Consider the following 25,723-nt stretch of genomic DNA (forward strand, 5'->3'; position numbering starts at 1 on the left):
AGGCAAGTGTGTATTCGTCCCGGACTCAGGGCCGGCTCCGGCATTGTTTTGGGTGAAGCCACGTGCATGCACACTGTGGACCTCCTATTGTATTAGTTGCTGCCCCTTAATAATTTTCCTCAACTGATATTCAAACCTGTATTTAAGTCCCTTTTGGAGTGCTAAAACCCTGTTTCTCACCAGTTTAATAAAAGTTGTTTTGGACCCTATTGTCCCTTAAGCTAACCTCGGGAAACCTCTGTGACAAACAGTCCCATGGATCATTGGTGGGGACTCCAGGAGGGACCAACAGAAACCCCAAGGCTGTACTGAAGAAGGCAGATCCCTGTAAACCATAGGGGAAAGGATAAAGGAAAAAGTGGTAGGCACAATACAAGCAACCAGGCAACTCTGTGCATGGACCAAGGTAAGAAAACAGACTGTTAAATACTACCTTGGTGGTTGGGGGCATTCTGAGAGGAGAGATGAGGCGGAAGGAGAAGCCTTGGGACTCAGAATGGGAAATATAAAGGAAAAATGCTAGGCCTAGGGAGGATAAAGGAAAAAACACTGATGACATTCCTGCATACAGTCCATTAGGGAGGATGTTAAGTTATTGGGGAGACATGTGATGTACAAAAAGGAAGGATAAAAAGAAAATTATAAAGTATTGTGTTTTTGTCTGGACAAAGGAGCCCATAATAGGGCAGAAGGTATTCTGGCCAAAATACGTATCAAATGATGACTGGCTATGCCAAGATATAAATTAGTACATAAACAAAAACACTATAGGGGGTTTAAATCCTTCTCAGTAGCAGGGTGGGTTTGAATCCCTCCCTTGCTGCAGCATGTTTATGAGTGCAAAGTGTGTGGCCTGATCAGCGTAAAGCACACATAAAAGGGGGTTCAAGTCCCTCTTGGGAATTGGAAAGTATCCTTTAGACATAAACCACTGACCAAGTCTGAGACTAGGATTGGATCCAGCCGCACCTAGACTCCTCTCTAAGAAGGAGTTTAGAAAGCAAGGGGGTCCTTTCTGAACCTCGTGACTCAATGGGAGGGTCTCCTTAATATTTTTTTAACGATGGTAAATAAAACTCAGCATAGAAAAGGGAACACCTTTGGCTGAGGTATTGTAAAATTGGGAAAAGATTTATGGTACAGGAAGTTTGTCAAGAAAAGCATGCAATGACCTTATGTGGAGAAGACCGGCAATTTGTAACTAAAAATCACCTAGAAAACAGATGTCCTGGACAAATGGATTACTGGTATGTATAGGATGATTTGGCATATGCCCACCATAAAGAGGATGGTCGGAAATGAGTATGAAAACTTTGAGAAAGAATTTTAGTTGCAGTTGTGAGTAATTTAACTAAGGTACCTGAAGAGCTGGTCTCTGTAACAACCTACCACCCCCCCCCTCCACTTACTGTTTTTGCTGGTCTTTACCCTGAGATTGCTAAAGTTATTTTGCAATGCAGCCAGCAGTGGACGTGTGTGTTTGAGTGTGTGTGTAGAGGAACAAGTGTGAGGGGGGGATGTGCATGTGAAATGCTCTCCTCCCCTCCGGTGTTACATGTATGTACCCATCGCCCCTGGGACCCTGGGGATTTGGTTATGTGAGGAAATGAAAGAAGATGGGGATTAATGTGCATAATTATTTTCTAATATTTTTTTTTTCAGGATATAATACATCCTGAGCCAATGTTAACCTGTTATTGAGAGAGTTGGTCTGTCCAGAAAGATAATTGAAAAGAATGTGGAATTAACCCTACAGACAAGGGGAATCAGGACTGCCTGGGCCCAAGGTGATTCTAATTGAGATCATAATAATCAAACAAATTGAGATAATTGCCAAACAGTGGTTAAAAAAAAAATCTGATAGAAGTGATTAGAACTTTTGAGGAGATCCTGCCTGGGCCTATTATATTGTCAAGATGATTGTTTCCTACAAACCCAGGAGTTTTGCCTTTTGTTTCCTGATTGTTCTCCCCATCACACCAAGGACAGGGGAAGGGTGAGCAAGGGGCACATGATTTTAGCTGCTGGCTGGGGGGGGCTGGGGCTAAACTATGACACACATGTACAGTTTTCATGCATAGATAGTAAAAGCAAAATTTGAATGCACCTCCAATTATTGAAATATTGTGCTCTTGTTATGAATAACGAGCAGACAAATAATGTGAAAGATTCTTTGATTTAAATGGAAGTTTAATGATTCTGGTTTTCCAAGGGATACATTGCAACAGATACAAACTCTGTATTTCTTCTCACTGAAATACAAAGTTACTGAGGGAAGGCATTTTAGGAACAGAGCAAATTTCAGGTTAGGTGAACTATAAAATTATTAAGTGCACTGGACATTGTTGCAGAAGTTGTGCATTGGTGAAATACAGGCATGGTTAATGATGTTATTGGTGGGAAGAAGGAACTGTAACAATCCCTACCCAAAGAAGGGGTGCCTGAAGGGCTGTAATCTTAGTGACCTACAAACAGCAGTAAATTGCTGCAGAACCTGCATGTCTTTCACATCAGGTCACAGACCATACTTGTATCTGGTCTGATCCTACATGCTTGCACAGTTTTTGTTGATGGTTCTGGGAAGTCTCATAAAGCTGTAGTGGTCTGGTGTAAAGATAACGATTGGCATCATAATGCAAAAATTATTGAAGTTTCAACTCAATTAGTAGAACTTGGTGCAGCTTTACATTACTTAGAGATTTTTAAGGAGGAACCTCTAAATTTGATTTGTGATTCTGAGTATGTAGTCAAGGTCCAACGCACGTATCTGATTCTGAACTGCTTTTGGTTTTTTTTATTTTTTAAAAATAAATTAAAAAAAAAAAAAAAGAGGGAGAAGGGGAAACACCACAATACTAATTGTCAAAAGCATTGTGTGTGTGGTGCAACCCAAATTTGCCTGGTGATGAAACACTTTGCAAATATGACCCAAAAACATGCTAAATCAGAAAGAACCTACATTAGTTACGGTCAAATCACTAGTTAATGGTCAATGGAAAAGGCCACATCAATTGATAACCTGGGGGAGAGGCTATGCTTGTGTCTTTACAGATCAAGGGCCGCAATGGTTGCCGGCACGAAATGTGAAACCTGTGTTATCTTCCTGACAATGATTGCTGCAGCTGCTGCGTTTTGGATGCCTGCGCAGATAAAGACTAACATGTGGATTACTTTAGCCAACATGACTGACCAGGACTCCATATGCCTAGCTATGGCGTCTCTGGAAAACCCATTCCGCACGTGCTTGGTTGGCATCCCCCTTGATGACCACAGCAGCATCACACAACTGTTTCAAAATAGTGGTCGGTGCAAAGGCATTGAAATGAACTGTAATAATACCAGCATGGCACTTTGGATTAATTGCTTCCCAGAAGCAAATATTGAGCCATAGGAACTGGAATTGCTGGCATCTATGCCCATGGATGCTTGTTTGTGAACAGTGTGAGAACAATACACAAGAGCATGAATGGATAAAACTGCAAAATGTTAATGCTGCCCTTGGTGACTATAGAAATGAAACTCGATGGTGTAATGCCTCGCAGAAGAATCCAAGGGATGTCGTTAACGATGTGGGACAGTGACCCTGAAAACTCCCGTATGGTGTATTCCTGATCTGCTGAGATAGAGCCTCGCCAGAAATTCCTTCTAATGCTGTTGGAGGACCATGTAGTTTGGGACGATTAACTCTCTTAATGCGCAATGTATCCATGACAGTAGATCACAGAAGAGCAACATGGGAAAAAAGCTTTTTGCATATATATGAGTCAAAATGTGATGATAATGTACATCTTTGGGTATCAGGATTAAGGGTTTTAGGATCTCTTGTATCTGGTGTTGACACAGTTAAAGCTTTAAATACTTTAGAAAAATTAGGATGCTGGCTAGTTAAGCAAACTAACAGAACTTCTAAGGCTTTAAGTGGACTTTTGTTAGATGTAGATTCTGTAAGACATGCCACACTGCAGAATAGAGCTGCAATAGACTTTTTGTTATTAACTCAAGGACACGGGTATGAAGATTTTGATGGGACTGGTTAAATAAATTGTTTAGTGGTTGGGGGCTTTCAGGGTGGTTGTTATCAGTAGTGAAAATGGGACTGATTTTTTTGATGATTGTTGTGGTTGTATTACTAATGTTGCCATGCATGATTTCGCTGCTGCAAAGGGCCCTGCAGCGGGCAATGAAGGCAATTTTTTTATCACAAATACAAAAAAGGGGAATTGTGGGGGACTGCGGTGGGTCTGTGGATTCCCTGACGGAGGGCATGGGAACAGAAATTAGCCTTGAAGATATGAAGGCCTACCCATGAGAACGGTTGGAGTAAAGGAGTATCTGGAGATGTTAAGGATGTACCCGTGAGAGAGAAGGGAGAAGAAGAGTAACATTGATGATAGCAAAATTAGCCAATGAGATGTTACTGCTGTAACTTGTAACCAATAGTGAAGAGACACATGAATTGGTAAAACTGTATAAAAATGCACTTGTGGCAATAAATGGCATCTACTACTTTCATCCTGGAAGAACTTGGTCTATGTCGTTTGTCTGTCTCAACCACAACACAGCTCTAGCATGAGAGCCCCACTGCTTGGGGTTCAAGAACCACAAGCCATCCGTGTCCGGCTTACTGAGATAAGCATTTTTTAAGACAATGAAAGAGAGACTGAAATGTGAAAACTGGTAATGGTGGCATGCCTCCACATCTGTCATGCTGTGTTACGATTTTGGTCTTTGATTGTTGGTTCCCATAAAGGTGGCATTTTTTTCATGTTATTAAAGCAATTACAGTTATTATACTAAATTTGTCCTTTCTGAAGGGAGCAAAAACAAATGAGGGAGGATTTGCATACAAATTGGGCCTGGATTTGGGGGGAAAATCACAGCAACCCTGTTAGGCAGACAGATGAGACAGTGAGGAGACATAAAGGAACATGGGCAGGATCCACCCTCCATTGCAGCCCTTTGCTGGTGACCCTTTGAGGAATGTCTTCTGTCTGGCAGATGAATTTGAATGAGAGACAGTTTGGTGCACTGTCATCCCAGGCAGATCAAAGCTGACTCTTTGATCAGCCAGAGGAGAAATGTGAAAGGCCTCTGCTTCCCTGATGCAAGGCCTTTCCCCCAGTGCACCACTCAGACCTCCCTACTGCTTCTTTTAGAGAAGTACCTCCATGTAACAGTGACTGTCCTCCCTGTGCTTTTGGGTGTACCAGCTTGCCTCAGTAATAGGAGCGCCTGTGTCTGAGGATGTGGTATTCCACTTAGAGATGGCAAGCTGGGCCCTGGGCAGCTGAGGCAGGACTGTACTATGTGTCATGTCTTAGGAAGGGCGTCAGATTGCCAGTGCAGATATCTGTAGTTCAGAAGCACAAAGTAATGTGGACAACAGGCTTCAAAGCTTTTTTAAGTGACAAGAGTTGACTTTTGGGGATGGGAAGCCATTTGCAATGTATTGGTTTCCTGCTGTGTTTACCCTTGTGTTTCTTGCATATCTTCCTGCCATTCCCTCGAGTTCTGTCATTGGTCACTAAAGAAAAGAGTTTGGCACCTATGCTTCCTCTTCCCCTTGTGAGGAAGCTGTAGACCGCAATGAGGTCTCCTCTTAGTTTTAGCCCAGCAAGCCTGGTAGTGAATATTTGATGTGTAAATTAATTGTCTGATATCACTAGTAGCTGAATAGTGTATCTGCAAAATACATTACTTGCAAATGAACCTTTGGGTCATTAGGTTGTCCTCACTGATACTGCCCTGGACCATGCTGTTTAAATAAAGAATGATGCTGTTGTACTTTATTCAAAGTAATGTCATTTAATGCTAAATTAGATGCTTTGAGTTCCTATAGATGTAAAAAAAATGTAGTCTTTTTTGTTTCTCTTTTTTAGAAAAAAAATGTTTTTATAGTTGTTTTTATAAGTGGAAGAATGTTCTGAAGTGATGTATCTTCATAGGTCAGTATTTTCATCTATATTATAGGGCAAGAACCAAGTTGCTTTCCTGACTTAAGATTTACAACCTTAGGATATCAAACTCGATAAAGGTATGTTGCATTGTTGATTAAAATTAAACTGGCAAAATCCTGTCTGCTTGAAGGTACATATTACCTTTTTAAAAGTCTTTAACTGTAACAAGTGTATCAGACATCCTAAATTAGAACATGCAGGTGATGTCGGATCATCTCCTTAACTACTTTGAAGAGTTCTCTGTGTTTCAGTGTCAGATCTGTTTTAAATGTAAGAGTAACTGGCTAGAGTATGAGCTACCCTACCAGTCTGTTGCTGAGTATATCCTGCTTAACCATGACAACTACTCTGCCTTGCAGTCATGGTTCAAGATATTGATCCAGAAATAATAATTTATTTCCATAGCTAAGGTAAACCAATGATGTAGAAGTTATTGGTTGGGCATTCAAATACAGGACTTGTGTTAAGTGGTTACCAGCTTTTTACTGCCATAGTTGCAGAAAAAATAATTTCATGTTTTGCACTATGCTATTTAAATTTGAGAAAACAATTGAAAGGATAATGAGGTAGGAAAGTTAGCTTTCCTCTTCCAGGCAATGAAGAAAAACCACTTGTCAGGTAAAACATCCTGCTCTAGAAATCCTGGTGGACTCATTGATTTACAAAGTTCTTTTTAGTTCTCAGTTATTAAACTAGAGGTATTAAGATTTGGAGGCCATCACCAACTGGTCTTAGTGACAGTGTAAGTAATCAAATTTCTCTAATGTCATATTTTTGCTGACTTTTTAAAATGAATAATCAAACTTCTACTTCTGACCACTCCATGGGTAAGTAACCCAATAATAAAGAAAATATCTCAGGCTTCTGAAACTCAGTGATGTTTGTGAATATATTTTTCCTTAAACGGTATTTGATCTTTAAAGGATACAGAAATATTTTTCACTTTTTAAATCAATATTTTAAAATTAGAAAAGATGCTAATTTTTGGATTGCAACAGTACGGACTTGTTCAGAAAGCTTGTTTTGTTTCTTTTCATCTATAACTGTTGCCCAGTATTAACCCTTATATTATGCCCTCTCAAGAATTTCCATTGCATACAAGATTTTCCAAAGCAAACTTTTTCAAATATGTTTCTGTGTTCCTAGTGAAAAAACCTCACAAAAAAACAAACAAGCAAAAACCACAGACAAACAAACAAAAAAATCCAAACACACAAAAAAACCCAACCAACCAAAAAAACAAAACCAAAAAACAAACCACCAGATCTTGGGATGTTCAAATAGCACACAATATGTTTTTATTTTATACAAAGAGATGCAAGATAAAAAGACACATGTTCACTTTTCTCCAGTAAGGTTTCTCAAGAACATTGCTAAACATGTGAACTCCCTTGGCTTATTCAACCATTTCAGATGCATCATTCTTCTGAGTAGCTAGACAGATGTAGAGTCAAGTGGGAGTACAGATAAAGATGTTGAATACCACTGCTGTACTGAGATATGTAGGCCTGAGATATGGTAAGGTAAATGCCATCATTTTTTTCTCTATTTTAAAGTTTCCTATGAGGAAAGTTTGTCATTCAGCCCTGTCTGTGGTTACAGAACAAAGGAAAGATCTTTTTCTATATACATTTTATAAAATAGCTTTTTCATTTAATCATTTGTGGGACATTATAGCTAGAATACATAAAATGTTGCAATATTTATTTCGTCTTCAGAATTTTTTTGTTCTTCATCTATGGAAATTACCTGCTCTTACTGAGCAGTGTCTTTATTCTGTGGTTACTTTAACACCATGGCATATCATACTCAGTTTCTTGAACTAAAAATATAGGAAATTCAGAGACAAAAATATTAATACCAAAGTAACTTGATTAGAGTACTGTAAGGAAGATCAGTGTGATACTGTAAAATTGGCACATTAATAATCTCTTAAAACCACATTTTTGGGTTTTAAAAGGAGCATTTCTTTATTCAGTACCGAGTCTAGACCGGGGTCTCCTTCCATAGGTCTGCCACCAACCATTTGGTTATACATGGGTTATATTGACAGAAAAATTACATATTCGTTACAATTCTTGACAATCATTAACATATTCCATGCCTACTCTAACATAAGCTATGTTGTAAGCAATGCTAAGCAACATTCACATGTTTCTTGTTGGAGAATGGCTTAAAAAAAAAAAAAAAAGGAATAAACGGAGAAAGGGGGGCTTTACTCCTCCCGCTCTGTCTTTTTTTTTCTGGAGTATTGTCATCCATCCTTGCTGTGGCGCTGTGTTGCTTCTCGGCTTTTTATCAGGGGTTGTTGGTGTTGTTTATTTTTGCTTCTGTCTTGTTTCCTAGGTTTTGACGCGTCTGGGGAGAGAGCTCATCGTTTTGCCTCCTTGCTGGGGTTGGTTTTTTCACACTGGTCAGCTTTTGGGGGTCAGAGTGCTCAGTGCTTCTCTGGGTCAGACTGGTACTAATTTGGGTGTGGAGTGCAGACAGGTTGGTTTGATGTGGAGTTCGAACTGATTTGTTTTCATGCTGAGCTGAAGATTCTGCCATCCCAGATGGGGGCGACAGGGAGGTTTTATTCCCCCCCCAGCAATGTTACTGCTAGAGAACTGTAATACTGCATGAAGGAGTCTGAGGGTGAAATTTAAAGGCATTGTCAGTGGATCCATAGTTCTAATGAAGCTGGGAAATTAAACCAATTTTTTTTTTTTTTAATAGACTTATTCTGTGGTAACTGGTTGTAAGAGACTTCTTAGTAAATTCACCATGCTAGTTTTTGAGGTCATGGGAGAAAACGAAAGAAAGTCCGTTTTTTGAGACCAATAGAATGCCAAATTTGGAACAAAGTTTTAATACATGAATTCTTGTGGTTGCCAGAAAGTCCTGTACCTCTCTTGGGTCACGATTTGTTAAGTAAATTGTAAGCTCAAATAACATTTTCTGAGAATTCTGTTTAGTTGCATGTCCTACAAGAAGCTGCTTGGATGGTGCAGATCTGCTTGCTGCAAGTGAGAAATCTCCATGGAAATTTTGAATGCTGTATTTCCACTAGTATTAACAGCCAATGTTTCGATAAAGCAAATACTACACTGATAGATCTGAAACAGGACTTCGATCCGCTAAGGGAAAACAATATCCAATAAATATGACAGCCAAAATGGAGTTAGAAACTTTGAAGAATAAATTTATGACAACCTTACAGGCTGACTGCATTCAATTGGACTTGCAGATTTGTCTATGAAATAACCTGTGGCTATTGTGGGACAGTATGATGAGAATGCTAACAGACTGATATACCAACTGTTATATACCAACTGCCACTCTGATCAAGAAAATGTAGGGAATGAATTTAAGTCTTAATAGGCCATGATCCTTTTGTCATATATCTACCGGTTGTGAAATGTAATTCTGATTTTTTTTTTTGTTTGTAATCTATGTCTTTGTAAATTGCACTAGCTGGTTTTCTTAACAGCGCAGCTTTTGGCATGCATAAATGTAAATTGCTGCAGAACCTGCAAGTCTTTAACATCAGGTCATAGGCCATACTTGTATCTGGTCTGATCCTACATACTTGCACAGTTTTTGTTGATGATTCTGGGAAGTCTCATAAAGCTGTAGTGGTTTGGTGTGAAGATAACGATTGGCATCATTCTGCAAAAATTATTGAAGGTTCAACCCAATTAGCAGAACTTGGCACAGCTTTAAATTACTTAGAGCTTTTTAAGGAGGAACCTCTAAATTTGATTTGTGATTATGAGTACGTAGTCAAGGTCCAATGTACGTATCTGATTCCGAACTTTTTGTTTGTTTGTTTGTTTGTTGGTTTAAAAAAAAAAAAAAAAGAAAAGAAAAAAAAAGGGGGGGGAAGTAGGGAAAACACCACAAAACCAATTGTCAAAAGCATTGTATGTGATGAATCACTTATATCTAAGTGGTGCAGCCCAAATTTGCCCTGTGATGAAACGCTCTGCAAGTGTGACCCAAAAACATGCTAAATCAGAAAGAACCTACATTAGTTATGGTCAAATCACTAGTTAATGGTCAATGGAAAAGGCCACACCAATTGATAACCTGGGGAAAAGGTTATGTTTGTGTCATTACAGGCCAAGGATTGAAGTGGATTCCTGCGAAATGGGTCAAGCCATGACTGAATAAAGACAACAAAGATTCAATGGATGCAGATGGACAGGAGGGAGATAAGTTGTGAGGACTGTTTCAGATGTAAACCATGGATCCTATTTCAGTGTTATAGGTGCTCAGAGACCCGGAAGATAAATCAAAGTCAATCCATAAGGAAATTCAACAACTTATGAACTACACCCAGAAGATTAAAGAAGATATAGGGCTTTTCGGCTTGGAGGGGTTAACAAATTGGCTAGGATTAGAAGGGTGGTTTAAGAGCTTTTTACAAAGTGTGTTGCTTATCTTAGTTATATTAGCTATAGGGTTATTGTGTCTAAGCTGTGCTCTCTCTTGCTTTAAAAGAATGTTTGAGCAAATAGCGAATCAGGCTCTGCTCGTACAAAAAGAAAAAGGGGGAATTGTTGAGGAATGACTTAAAAATAAAGGACGTGGGTCTGCAGAGCAGTTGTACGAGCAGAGCCTGTTCTGAAGACCTTAGCATAAGTAGCAGGGCTAGGCCGCAGTGGGAACCGCTGACTGTTTCAGCAAAATCAGCAAGGACACTGCGACCTTAGCGGAGTCTTCTAAACAGCTTTAGAGAAGCAAGAGCACAGGAACGTAGAAAAAGCATAGCTAGTAACTGCAAGTAGGAGGACCATGCAAATGTGACTGTTAGAGCTTAAGCCAATTAGTAGGTGACAGGTATGCATAATTATCATGAACTGTATAAGTATATGCTGTTCGGGCTAATAAATCGAACTATGCTTTATCACTCATATTGATTCGACCTGCGTGTTCCTCCGCCGCTCAAAGTTTCTCAGTTACTTCTCAGTTACTTATTTTAAAAGAATGTGTCATAAATCTATGTCAATTTGAAGAATAAGGTAGGACTACCAAGTAAAAAGATTCTACAGTTACAAGGTCTATTTATACAAAGATCCTAAGATTACAAAGTTTGCTTATACAAAGATTCTATGGTTACAAGGTTGGTTGATCTTTAAAGGTTGCTACTTTAATCATCTCCTAGACTATGAATTCTATAATTCCTTAAAATTCAGTCTAATATTTAGAAATACAGGTATCAATGTGTATACTCAAAATGGCACTCAGAGAAACTGTTGTGTTGAAAAACAATAAAAAATATTATATTGACATTTCAGAGGATATAAATGTGAGATTGTTATCAGAATTCCTTTTGTGTCAGATACACTTAGCTGCAATTGAATTTATTTTGAAACTTTGTCATCTATCCTCATTTCCCCTCTGTGATAGTTGCATACACCCCGATGAGGTTCAGAGCTTTCAGTACAACAGCTGATGGTTCTTTAGGACCTTTTCAGCTTCACTGTGGCTGTCTCCACCTATGCACCTTGGTCAATGCCGACCATCAGAGTTTCCCCCCTTGGGGCATGGTGACTCCGATCACATACACCTCCCCCACAGCTGGGGGAGCAGGAGGGGGGAGGCCCTCAGTCAACAGAAAGGGTCCTCAGCCTACAAGGTGCCCAAGCCCACAGAAGTTTCTGGACCATGCTCTTAATGACCACAGCCAGATCTGACCATACTATAAAATGGGGCCCCCACTGAAGACCCCCTTGGAGTGGTCTTCTCAGGGCAGCAGGATTGTGAATAGAGCCTTCTCTTTAGATCATGGATGCTGTCTAAGAAGACTTCCCAAGACTGAGAGCCCTCACCTTCTCCCTGGTGAGTGATTATTTCTTCTGGATATATACTTGAGTGAGCCCTTGACCCCCATCCCCTGGGTAAGCAATTATTTCTTCTGCATACCCTTGAGTGAGAGAGGCTTCTCTTTTGAATGAATGAGTGTACACTGTGGAACATTATTCTTGTGTGGTCATATGGTAATAATATCCCCAACTGGTATAATGAACCTGCAGTTTATTAAATGTTGCCGGAGTGCTGTTTGATTTTGGATTAACTCCCTGATTGCATTGCTTTCTGTTGTTTGGTTTCGGTCTGTCATTTGGCTTCAGTTTCAGTCCTGAATTAAAGTTGATTTAAGCTTATTACTTACTTTGAGTAGTTTTGGGGTGCCTCCATGGCACCCTTCATCTGTGAATTCTCTTCATGTCTGCAGCATTTACACAGAGTGTAATGAGTCTCCATTGACCTTCAATGAATGAAAAGACAGAGGAGAAACATGGAGCAAAGGAGCATTTCCACAGCAGAGTGACTGAGTGCAGGGTAAACTTGGCAAAACCATACAATTTAACTAGAAGGGCTGATGGGTATCATCACCTTCTGTGATTGTTTCGGCTGGGGTAGAGTTAATTTTCTTCATAGTACCTAGCATGGGGCTGTGTTTTGGATTTGTGTGAAAAAAACAATGTTGATAACACAGGGATGTTACAGTTATTGCTGAGCAATGCTTGCACAGATTCAAGGTCTTTTCTGCTTCTCACACTGCCCCACCAGTGAGTAGGCTGGGGGGAAACAAAAAGTTGGGAAGAGACATGGTTGGGACAGCTGACCCCAACTGACCGAAGGGATATTCCATACCATATGGCATCATGCTCAGCAATAAAACTAGGGGGAAGGATGGCTGGGGGGCCACTGCTTGGGGACTGGCTAGACATCGATCAGTTGGTGGTGAACAGAGGTTTTCATGTGAGTTTTTTCTCTCACTTTTGCCAGACAGATCTCTCTGCTTGTCTTCTTAACCCAGGGTAAATGGTTTTACTTTTTTTTCATCTCAAGGCCATGGTGCAGTTCTCTGAGCAGGTAGGTCTAGTGTCCACTCAGAAACTTTGACTGGTTCAGAGCACTTATCCTCATCTATCACAGAATGTTAGGGATTCGAAGGGACCTCAAAAGATCATCTAGTCCAATCCCCCTGCCAGAGCAGGAACACTTAGATGAGGCTACACAGGAAGGTGTCCAGGCAGGTTTTGAATGTCTCCAGAGTAGGAGACTCCACAAGCTCCCCAGGCAGCCTGTTCCAGTGTTCTGATACCCTCACTGAGAAGAAGTTTCTTCTCAAATTTAAGTGGAACCTCTTGTGTTCCAGTTTGAACCCATTACCCCTTGTCCTACTGTTGGTTGTCACCGAGAAGAGCCTGGCTCCATCCTCATGACACTCACCCTTTATATATTTGTAAACATTAATGAGGTCACCCCTCAGTCTCCTCCAAGCTAAAGAGACCCAGCTCCCTCAGCCTTTCCTCATAAGGGAGATGCTCCACTCCCTTAATCATCTTTGTTGCCCTGCGCTGGACTCTCTCCAGCAGTTCCCTGTCCTTGAACTGAGGGGCCCAGAACTGGACACAATATTCCAGATGGGGTCTCACCAGGGCAGAGTAGAGGGGAAGGAGAACCTCTCTTGATCTACTAACCACCCTCCTTCTAATACACCCCAGAATGCCATTGACCTTCTTGACCACAAGGGCACAGTGCTGGCTCATGGTCATCCTGTTGTCCACCAGGACCCCCAGGTCCCTTTCCCCTATGCTGCTCTCTAATAGGTCATTCCCCAACTTATACTGGAACCTGGGGTTGTTCCTACCCAGATTCAAGACTCTACACTTGCCTTTGTTATATTTCATTAAATTTTTCCCCACCCAACTCTCCAGCCTGTCCAGGTCTCGCTGGATGGCAGCACAGCCTTCTGGCGTGTCAGCCACTCCTCCCAGCTTGGTGTCATCAGCAAACTTGCTGACAGTACAATCTATTCCCTCGTCTAAATCATTGATGAATATATTGAATAATATATTACCCTGGCAACTACAGGCCTGTGAGCCTGACCTTGGTGCCTGGCAGGGTTATGGAGCAGATCATCCTGAATGCAATCACACAGCACCTTCAGGATGGACAAGGGATCAGACCCAGCCAGCATGGGTTTAGGAGGGGCAGGTCCTGCCTGACCTACCTGATCTCCTCTTATGATCAGGTGACCCACCTGTTGGATGAGGGGAAAGCTGTAGATGTGGTCTATCTAGACTTCAGCAAAGCCTTTGACACTGTCTCCCATAATATATTCCTGCAAAAGCTGGTAGCCCATGGCTTGCACAAGTGCACTCTCTGCTGGTTTAAGAACTGGCTGGAGGGCCGGGCCCATAGAGTGCTGGTAAATGGGGCTGCATCTAGCTGGCGGCCAGTCACTAGTGGTGTTCCCCAAGGGTCAGTGTTGGGTCCAGTCCTATTTAACATCTTTATTGATGATTTAGATGAAGGGATTGAGACCATCATCAGCAAATTTGCTGATGACACCAAGTTGGGAGGGAGTGTCGACCTGCTGGAAGGCAGGAGGGCTCTGCAGAGGGATCTGGATCGACTGGAAAAATGAGCCGATTCCAATGGGATGAAGTTCAACAAGGCCAAGTGCCTGGTCCTGCACTTTAGCCACAACCCCCTGCAGCGCTACAGCCTGGGCACAGAGTGGCTGGAGAGCAGTCAGGCAGAAAGGGACCTGGGGGTACTAGTTGACAGGAAGCTCAACATGAGCCATCAGTGTGCCCAGGTGGCCAAGAAGGCCAATGGTATCCTGTCCTGTATCAAAAATAGCGTGGTCAGCAGGACAAGGGAAGTGATCCTTCCCCTGTACTCTGCATTGGTGAGGCCACACCTGGAGTATTGTGTTCAGTTCTGGGCCCCTCAGTTCAGGAAAGATATTGAAGTGCTGGAGTGGGTCCAGAGAAGAGCAACAAGACTGGTGAAGGGACTTGAACACAACACCTATGGGGAGAGGCTGAGGGAGCTGGGCTTGTTCAGTCTGGAGAAGAGGAGGCTTAGAGGTGACCTCATCACTCTCTATAACTACCTGAAGGGAAGTCATAGCCAGGTGGGGATTGGTCTCTTCTCCTAGGCAGTTAGCCATAGGACAAGGGAGCATGGGCTTAAACTCTGCCGGGGGAAATTTAGGCTGGATATTAGAAAGAAATTCTTTACAGAGAGAGTGGTCAGGCATTGGAAAGGTCTGCCCAGGGAGGTGGTGGACTCACCGTCCCTGGAGGTTTTTAAACTGAGATTGGACATGGCACTTAGTGCCATGATCTAGTAAATGGACTGGAGTTGGACCAAGGGTTGGACTTGATGATCTCTAAGGTCTTTTCCAACCCAGTCGATTCTGTGATTCTGTGAATACAGGCCCCAGTACTGACCCCTGAGGCACTCCACTAGATACAGGCCTCCAACTAGACTCTGCCCCATTGATCACAACTCTCTGGCTTCTTCCCTTCAGCAAGTTTGCAGTCCACCTCACTACCCGATCATCCAGACCGCACTCCCTCAGTTTAGTTGTAAGGATGCTGTGGGAGACTGTGTCAAATGCTTTACTCAAGTCAAGGTAGACCACATCCACCGCCCTGCCATCATCCATCCACCTCGTTATGTCCTCATAAAAGTCGATGAGGTTAGTCAAGCATGACTTCCCCTTGGTGAAGCCATGTTGACTGCCCCTAATGACCCTTTTCTTGATATGCCTTGAGATGGCACCAAGGGTCAGTCGTTCCATCAGTTTCCCAGGGATGGAGGTGAGGCTGACTGGTCTATAGTTATCCAGGTCCTCCTTCTTGCCCTTTTTGAAGACTGGAGTGACATTTGCTTTCCTCCAGTCCTCAGGAACCTCTCCCATTTCCCAAGACTTGGCAAAGATGATGGAGAGTGGTCCAGCAATGACCTCAGCCAGCTCCCTCAGCACCTGCAGGTGCATCCCATCTGGATCCATGGATTTATGGATGTCCAGATTGCCTAATTGCTCCCTAACCCAGTCCTCATCAACTAAAGCAAACTCCTCCATTGTCCTGACTTCCTCTGGGGCCTCAGGGGTACAGGGCTCCTCAGGATAGCTTCTGGCAGAGTAGGCAAAGAAGGCATTCAGTAACTCTGCCTTCTCTGTATCTTCTGTCACCAGGGCACCCACTTCGTTCATCAGTGGGCCTACATTGCCTGTGGTGTTAGTTTTATCTGCCATGTATTTGAAAAAGCTCTTTCTGTTGTCCTTGACCCCTCTTGCCAGGTTTAGTTCTAAGGAGGCCTTAGCTTTCCTCCTTGCCTCCCTATATCCTCTGACAATAGCCTTATATTCTTCCCATGTAGTCAGCCCCTCCTTCCATGATCTGTAAGCTCTCCTGTTCCACTTGAGCACACCCAGCAGTTCCCTGTTTAACCACACAGGTCTCCTGGCTCCCTTCCTTGACTTCTATTCAGCTAAAAATGTAGAAACACAGTAAACTTTCATTAATTTCCTGCTTTGCTTCTTGATCTTCAAGACCCTAAAAAAGGCCCTAAATTCCAAAGGACCGTACCCCGTAATTATACAGCCCTAGTAGCTGTGAGGTCCAGGAATGCCTTGAGCAGTGACCTGTGGGTGGCTGCGGGTAGCATCTTCTCAATTAAAGGTGGTGCCTGTGGCATACGCTTCAGCACAAAGGCTGACTAATATCACAGTTTAGCTCCTTTAACAGCATGTCACAATGCCAGTAGCTCTGATAAGACCATTGCCTGAGAACATCTCAAAATAGTTCTGGGAGATCTTTTCTTAACTGGCTACTTATCTCAGATTCCCTCTCCCCCTTTCAAGCATTTGACATGTCACTGGGAAAAAGGGCAGTTTTGAGAATTTGGCATACAACTTAGTTTTGGGAGTATTAAGGATGTTGTGTTGTCTTTCAAGGCTGCCAGTTATGTCTGGAGCTTCCACGGAAGCTCCATTGGTATGTCTGATAGGAGACAAGACCCATTGTGCTGCTGACATTCAGGCCATCATCACATGAACACTTGCTTACAAGTGTATGTAACAGTTTGAAGTATGCATGTTTTTAGAGGGTGACTGCTACATGACCTGAAGCTAAAATATCCTGCCATCCAGACAGAACAACAGCTAAAACAGATAAGGCCATTTCAATATTTCCCCTTTTTTTTTTTTAGATTTTTATGGAGTGTCCTTGAATGTTCTGTCTAGGCAGTAGTAGCTGTTAGCTCTCTAGGGAAGATGTTTTGTCTGATATAATGGTAGTTAATCTATTTCTGTCACTTCTCCTCACATCAGTATTTAAGCAATGCCACAGTTCTGCATGGTTGGAACATCCTGACTTACCATCATTGTTCTCCTATGGCTCTTTCTCCTTTGTTATCCAAATAGCTTTACAAGCCCACAGAATTAAGCCTCACAACATCCTCTACAAAAGTGAGGACATTTTTCCTTCTATTTTGCAGAAAGGGAGATCAAATACAGAATGATTTTGTCTTGAAGATCATCCAGACTCTGAAGCAAAGCTGGTATTTGAATATAGGCTCTCACTGTAGTGCTTTCCCTATGCAACTAAGGCCTTCCAAATATGAAACCATCAAAGCAAGGTTGTAATCCTTTCATGTTAAGCTTCCCAAAGCATTTTCACTTTGGTAAGCCAACCAAATTTGTCTGGTAACAAGAGGCTTGATTTTGCTAATCTCAACTAGCATGTAGTCCTGTTGTACCTTGTGAATGCTTATGACTCTCTTCTGCAGCTGTTTCAGAAGAGACAAGGTGGTGTCTCAGTGTGACTTGGATTTTAGTTTTGTCAGAGTCCTTTGGGATAAAAGCTAATTTTGCATTGCAGTAAAAATGGAGAAGATGTGTGTACAATAGTGTAATTTCACCTGATATAGGAATTGTATACTTACATTTTAGCTCATATTCAGAAGATGATTGAACAATGGATTTCAAGACAGACTAATTTTAAAGTAATTTGTCTAAGCAGTTCATAGATTTTGGTATTATCTTTTTGATGTGTTCTATATAAGAAAGGATCTATTGAATAAAGTTCATTTATTTCAGCTATAGGTAAACATTCACATGTATCTTTTGAAGAATGTGAACTCAAACCCAGTGAGCCACAAAGAAAGGATATCTGTTCACAATTTAAAATCTTATTGCTATTGGATTGATTTAGGGACAGTTTGTGTTGTTATTTAAATGTATTATTCCTGTCTTTACTATAATTCAAGTCAATCAGTTTCTAATTTTCAGGCAATATGAAGTTCAGATTTGCATATAAACTGAGTTATGGAATGGTGTACTGTAGTTCTCAAAGTTCATGTTTATTCTATTTAAAACCAAATGGGTTCATGCCACTATTTCAGACTCAAATATTTTGTAATATGTTAAATTTATTTACAGCTTTAGTGAAAAAAATAGTTGCAGGGATTAAACGTTTCTTAAACAATAAGTTATTTAAGATTAAAGAACTTATATTTAAACGAAAATATACTTGCAATTAAGCTGTGTTACAATTTTATATTTCTTCTGAACATTATTATCTTCTTCTGAACATCATTATCCTGAGGCGCGGAATGACCTTACAGCCCTTGAAGTTATAAGGAAGGTATGCATTTATTTACGACCCCGGACACATGGGGAATCATTTCACCTAATGCGTGTGTAAAATTACAGTAGCTGTGAACTTGGTTAAATGCAGTGAAGTGTTACATATTCGTGAAAGTTTTAGGAACGCTTATACATATTCATAACCTGTCCCCGAGAAGGCGGTTCTTATTACAATGAGTTCTGGGAGACCATTTCCAGAGTCTCCACCTCCGGCTCCTCCTGGTTGCAGCTGCGCAGCGATCATGAACCCAGGTCCTCTTTCTCTGTGCACGGTCACCTTTGGTCCAGTGTGATGAGTTGGTTAGGTCTCAGACTGCTGAGTTGGTTAAAACTGGCATATCTCCTGTCCTGTGCCCAAGTTTCTGTAATCTAGTTCACCCAAGGATTATTATTTTTGCAAGGTGTCAGTGAAGTCCTGTTTTTCGTACAATAAGTTACACAGAGCTAAGCAAGGCTAGGCAATAGTGATGTGGATTAAAGGGTTAGCTCTCTAAGTGTCTTTAGTGGGGTAGGGTTAGTTCTTCAAGTGTCAAGCATTAGTTATTAAGTGTTAATTAGTTAATTGTCAATTCCCTGTATCATTTCCCCCTTTTCTAAGAAGTTAGTAAATTTTTTTACTAATATGATTCTTTACCTAATGTCTTTACAAAGTACCTGTTAGATTCTAGCTCCTGTCTTAGTTGATGTTTCTTCCAGTTGCTATAAGTATTCCTGGTACTCTGGCAACACCACAGGGAACACCTTATCATCATACAGACCAGTATCCCTAAAGCTAATATACCCACTAAAGCTAGAAACAAGGATTGTAACCAGGTCAAGCTGGGAAGCCAGGAAGTAAGACCTTCCCATAAATTAGAGAATTCCCATGTTGGATTGTCTTTAGTAACTAGATGGAGGATTTGAGATTGTTCCCATATCTTTTGAATATCTGTTTCTACCTGTTTCTCCTGATTAATATATGAGCAATAGCTTTGGTTTATCACCACACAAACCCCTCCTTCTTTTGCAGTCAAGAGGTCTAAAACCATGCGATTTTGTAGGACTACCTTGCTTAGTGATGATATCTCTTCTTGGAGCCCATGAAGGGCATCCATAGTGGTATTTTCAATTTTCTCGATTCTGGCCAATATATTTACTATGGATTTTTCTAGTTCACTAACTCCTAGTTGAGGAATAAACCATCAAGTAAAACTATGAAATTGCGAGGGCCTCTTTACAAGAGGGTTACTCGGCACTGAACGCGTTTTTCTCCATAATGTTCTGACAATACCTGGGGGTGGGTATTGATGGTTAAACACCTTTTCTTGAGGTACTGCGTATCCACCTGTACAATGGCCTTGCCAATTTTCAGGTAGGCTTTTCCTGGCTCGTCTATCTCCGCAAAGCCACCAGCACCCAGGAGCTAGATTACAATTTGTTGCTATGTTGGAAGAGAAGCTAGAGTTCTCAATGTTTTGTATGCTGTAATTAAACCCCAGTTCTTTCAGCTTAGTTATATCAAAGATTTCAACACCTTGTGACTGACTACATTCACTGTCATTTGGAAGTTTTTCCCAACTGGTGGTTTTATCTATGGAGTTCATACATCTAGAATAAATTCTAATTTCAGTCTGATACCAAGGTACAAATTTGAAATGTCTTCCAATTGTTTTACTCAGGTCCTGCCCATAAAGGCAGGTTTGCTTTAGATTTGCATCCAACTTTCCCCCTTCTCTACTCCAGTCTGGATGGGGTACTCCGAATAGTGGAAATTCCATTCCTCTTGGGGAGGACTGTGCATATCCAACAGTCTGAAAGGTTCAAATTGTTCCCAATCATTCGGGTGAGCTTTACATGCCAATTTTTGTATGCCAACTGTGTCCTAAAGCTGTGATTGTGAAAAATACAACTGTTGAGGGTTTAGATTGTGGGGTGACAATAAAACCCTGGCAGATGTATTGTTAACCTCCTCTCCCCCCCACTTCCCCTCTTGCCCCTCCCTCTCCCCCCTTCCCACTAAGGACAAGCGATCGGGAGGGAAAGAAGGACAGAGAGAAGAGAGTTGGAAAAATTAAATATGTTTTACTAATGCTACTAATAAGAATAGAGAAAATAATACAAAATATACAAAACCAATCTTGTAAGTCTCAGCAACTGCAGAGCCAGCACCCAAAGTCCTGGATTAGACTCTGTAGCCAACCAGAGCTGGATTCAGTCTCTCACTAGGCCTCAGTTCACAGGGACAACTAGCAAGGTCCTCTCCTAATGTTGGCCATAAGCAGAAGGGAAAAGGAAAAGGGAAAAAAGGGACAAGATCCTCGTGATCTCCCACTTTTATATGAAATATTCACGTGAATGGAATGTTATACACAGTTGGTCAGTTTCTTGGTCACCGGTTTCTTGTTGCCCCTCTCGTGAGATGTCCATCCGTCCTTATCAATAAGTTAGCATTCCATTGCTAGGTTTACCAAAACATGTGTCTGGTTCTCCAGGAAAATGCAGCTAATATGAAGGCTTTAGCTGACAGGCAAATTCACTAAAAGAGAAACTTGTTTTTTTAACAAAACCAGGACAACAACTTTCCAGGCTGCACCTGTGTCGAGGGTTAAGATTGCGAGGTGACAATCAAACCCTGGCAGATGTATTGTTAACCTCCTCTCCCCCCCCCCACTTCCCCCTTTTGCCCCTCCCTCTCCCCCCTTCCCACTCAGGACAGGCGATCGGGAGGGAAAGAAGGACAGAGAGAAGAGAGCTGGAAAAGTTAAAGATGTTTTACTAATGCTACTAATAAGAATAGAGAAAATAATACAAAATATACAAAACCAATCTTGTAAGTCTCAGCAACTGCAGAGCCAGCACCCAAAGTCCTGGATTAGACTCTGTAGCCAACCGGAGCTGGATTCAGTCTCTCACTAGGCCTCAGTTCGCAGGGACGACCAGCAAGGTCCTCTCCTAATGTCAGCCATGAGGAAAAAAGGGAAAAGGAAAAGGGACGAGATCCTCGTGATCTCCCACTTTTATATGAAGTATTCACGTGAATGGAATGTTATACACCGTTGGTCAGTCTCTCGATCATCAGTTTCTCGTTGCCCCTCTCGCGAGATGTCCATCCGTGCTTATCAATAAGTTTGCATTCCATTGCTAGATTTAACCAAAACATGTGTCTGGTTCTCCAGGAAAATGCAGCTAACATGAAGGCTTTAGCTGACAGGCAAATTCACTAAAAGAGAAACTTGTTTTTAACAAAACCAGGACATTCCACCCCTTATAATATGACATTCACTGAATACTTATCAATACAATCTATCAATACAATCTAATTAATCACTACTACTATATATATATATATATACATATGTACATATATACACAGGAGTAATTAATCAGTGGACCATCCTTTGAAAAGTTCATCAAGTTCATTTTGTCACAACAGTCTCCCAGGGCAGGAAAAATGGTACAAGTGCATCTCATGACCACTGTTTGTGGGTTAAGGACACCAACTTCGAAGAAGGTGTCGGGCGCCACTCGGAGAAGCTAGCTCTGGTTTCATCATCACTGTCTTGATCTGAAAGACACTTATTAAACATTGTTAGTGCGACAATTCACATCATACAGTTCAGCATTGCATATTTTCACCTGAAATCAAATCCCCTTGAGGTACACACCGAACTTCTCCATCCTTAAGCATCACCCACCAGGTGCTGCCAGGTCCCTGGGCAAAAACAATCCCACGAATAGGTTTGCCTTTGCCTGAGGCAGGAGTAACCCAGACTGCCTTTCCTAAGATATTTTTCATGTGTACTACAGGGACTTTATCTCCTTCTACAGTCCGTAGAATTTCTGATTGGGCAGGCCCGGCTCGATTGGTTGATCCCCTAGTGTTGACCAACCAAGTGGCTTTTGCTAAATGTGAATCCCAGTTTTTAAAGGTTCCACCACCAAGTGCCTTTAGTGTAGTTTTTAACAAACCATTGTACCTTTCAATTTTCCCAGAGGCTGGTGCATGATATGGAATATGATATACCCACTCAATACCATGTTCTTTGGCCCAATTGTCTATAATACTGTTTTTGAAATGAGTACCATTGTCTGATTCAATTCTTTCTGGCGTACCGTGTCGCCAAAGGACATGCTTTTCAAGGCCCAAGATAGTATTTCGGGCTGTAGCATGAGGTACGGCATATGTTTCCAACCATCCAGTGGTTGCTTCCACCATTGTAAGTACATAACGCTTACCTTGACGTGTTTGTGGAAGTGTAATATAATCAATCTGCCAAGCTTCTCCATACTTATACTTTAACCATCGCCCCCCATACCATACAGGTTTTAAGCATTTAGTTTGTTTGATTTTGGTGCAAGTTTCACATTCATGAATAACCTGTGAAATAGTGTCCATAGTTAAATCCACCCCTCGATCACGAGCCCATTTGTATGTTGCATCTCTACCTTGATGCCCTGAAGCATCATGGGCCCACCGAGCTAGGAAAAGTTCACCTTTATGTTGCCAGTCCAAGTCCACCTCAGCTACTTTAATCTTAGCAGCTTGATCTGCTTGTTGGTTGTTTAGATGTTCCTCGGTGGCTCGACTTTTAGGCACATGAGCATCTACATGACGAACTTTCACAGGCAGGCTCTCTAGCCGAGCAGCAATGTCTTGCCACAGTGTGGCAGCCCAAATGGGTTTACCTCTATGTTGCCAGTTGCTTTTTTTCCATTGCTGTAGCCACCCCCACAAGGCATTTGCTACCATCCATGAGTCAGTATAGAGATAAAGTACTGGCCACTTTTCTCGTTCAGCAATGTCCAAAGCCAGCTGGATGGCTTTCACTTCTGCAAACTGACTGGATTCACCTTGTCCTTCAGTGGCTTCTGTAACTTCTCGTGTGGGACTCCACACAGCAGCTTTCCACCTTCGATGTTTTCCTACAAGACGACAGGATCCATCTGTGAACAGTGCATACTGCTTATCAGTCTCTGAAAGAGTATTATATGGTGGTGCTTCTTCAGCACGTTTTACTTCCTCCTCATCTGGAGACATCCCAAAGTCTTTGCTTTCTGGCCAGTCTGTAATCACTTCTAATATCCCTGGACGGTTGGGACTTCCAATTCGAGCTCGTTGCGTGATCAGTGCAATCCATTTACTCCATGTAACTTCGGTTGCATGATGTGGAGAGGGAACCGTCCCTTTGAACACCCAGCTCAGCACCGGCAGTCGAGGTGCCAGGAGGAGCTGTGCTTCAGTGCCGATCACTTCTGAAGCAGCTCGATCTCCTACATATGCTGCTAATATCTCCTTTTCAGTTGCAGTATAGTTGGCCTCAGATCCTTTGTATCCTCGACTCCAAAAACCTAAGGGTCGACCTCGGGTTTCTCCTGGTGCTTTCTGCCAGAGGCTCCAGGTAAGTCCATTATCTCCGGCTGCGGTGTAGAGCACATTTTTAACATCTAGTCCAGTTCGGACTGGTCCAAGGGCCACCGCATGAGTTATCTCACGCTTAATTTGTTCAAAGGCTTGTCGTTGTTCAGGGCCCCACTCAAATTTGTTCTTTTTACGAGTCACTCGATAGAGAGGGCTCACAATGTGGCTGTAGTCAGGAATATGCATTCTCCAAAAACCTACAACGCCCAAGAAAGTCTGTGTCTCCTTTTTATTAGTAGGTGGAGACATCGCTGCAATTTTGTTGATCACATCCATTGGGATCTGTCGACGGCCATCTTGCCATTTTATTCCTAAAAACTGGATCTCTCGTGCAGGTCCCTTGACCTTGCTTCGTTTTATGGCAAAACCAGCATCCAAAAGAATATGAATTATTCTCTCACCTTTCTCGAAGACTTCTTTCGCTGTGTCGCCCCATACGATGATGTCATCAATATATTGCAAGTGTTCTGGAGCTTCACCTTGCTCCAGCGTGGTCTGGATCAGTCCATGGCAGATGGTAGGACTGTGTTTCCACCCCTGGGGCAACCGATTCCATGTATACTGGATGCCCCTCCAGGTGAAAGCAAACTGCGGCCTGCACTCTGCTGCTACAGGAATAGAGAAAAATGCATTAGCAATGTCAATTGTAGCATACCACTTGGCTGCCTTTGACTCCAGTTCAAATTGCAGTTCTAGCATGTCAGGCACAGCAGCACTCAGTGGTGGTGTAACTTCATTCAGGCCACGATAGTCTACAGTTAGTCTCCACTCGTCACTAGACTTACGCACTGGCCAGATTGGGCTGTTAAAAGGTGAGCGAGTCTTACTGATCACACCCTGGCTTTCCAATTGACGGATCAGCTTCTGGATAGGAATCAAAGAGTCTCGATTGGTGCGATATTGCCGGCGATGCACCGTCGTGGTAGCAATTGGCACCTGCTGATCGTCAACCATCAGCAGTCCTACAACAGAAGGGTCATCTGAAAGACCAGGCAAATCAGACAGCTGTTCAATTTCCTCAGTGTCCACAGCTGCTATACCAAATGCCCACCTATACCCTTTTGGGTCCTTAAAATACCCTCTCCTGAGGTAGTCTATACCAAGGATGCACGGAGCATCTGGACCACTCACAATGGGATGCTTTTGCCAGTTTTTTCCAGTTAGGCTCATTTCAGCCTCTACAACAGTCAGTTCCTGGGATCCCCCAGTCACTCCAACAATATTGATGGATTGCGTTCCTTTATAATTAGAAGGAATTATTGTGCACTGAGCACCAGTGTCCACTAAAGCTTTGTACTCCTGGGGTTGTGTTGTACCAGGTCATAGTATTTGTACAGTCCAATAAACTCTGTTATCCCTTTCCTCCACCTGGTTGGAGGCAGGGCACCTCTAATTCCTGTTTTGCACAGTCTCTGGGTGTGAATTAGAGGTTCCTTCAAGAGCATCAGAATCTCTTCTGCTCCTTTTGTAAACTGCAGCAGCCACCTTCCTAGGAGTTTTTCCTTTCATCTCACATACTCGTTCTTGAAGTTCTGAGGTAGGTCTTCCATGCCACTTACTCATGTTTTCTCCCTGCTCATGTAGGAAGAACCACAGTGAACCTCTTTTTGTGGGCTGTCTCTGCCCTCTCTCTCGAGATTGGAAACGCCTTCTCCTAAGAGCTGAAACATAAGTTTGTGCAGGTCGTGAACGGTACGAGTCTTCTCTGAGCTCTTTGATTTCTTGCAACAGCTTTTCAAACCGGTCATCAGATATTTCACACAGTTTCTCCACAGCGGAGACACAAGCCCGTAGAGAACCAGCAAGGCTGTCTTCAAAGTACCGGAGCTGCTCAATGACTTCATTAATTTCTTGTATACCTCTAGCTGACCAGACCATTCCTGCCAATGACTTAGCATATGCAGGTGGTGCACTTTGTACAAA

The 25,723-nt window shown here is 42.2% G+C and overlaps 1 pseudogene; it reads right to left on the bottom strand.

Annotated features, from left to right (window-relative positions):
• Positions 1–19,019: 19,019 nt before the first annotated feature.
• Positions 19,020–19,985, bottom strand: LOC139826335 (endogenous retrovirus group V member 1 Env polyprotein-like; annotated as a pseudogene).
• Between the last annotated feature and the right edge of the window lie 5,738 nt (positions 19,986–25,723).

This window comes from Patagioenas fasciata, chromosome W, assembly GCF_037038585.1.
Source record: "Patagioenas fasciata isolate bPatFas1 chromosome W, bPatFas1.hap1, whole genome shotgun sequence".
NCBI classification, from domain to species: Eukaryota; Metazoa; Chordata; class Aves; order Columbiformes; family Columbidae; genus Patagioenas; species Patagioenas fasciata.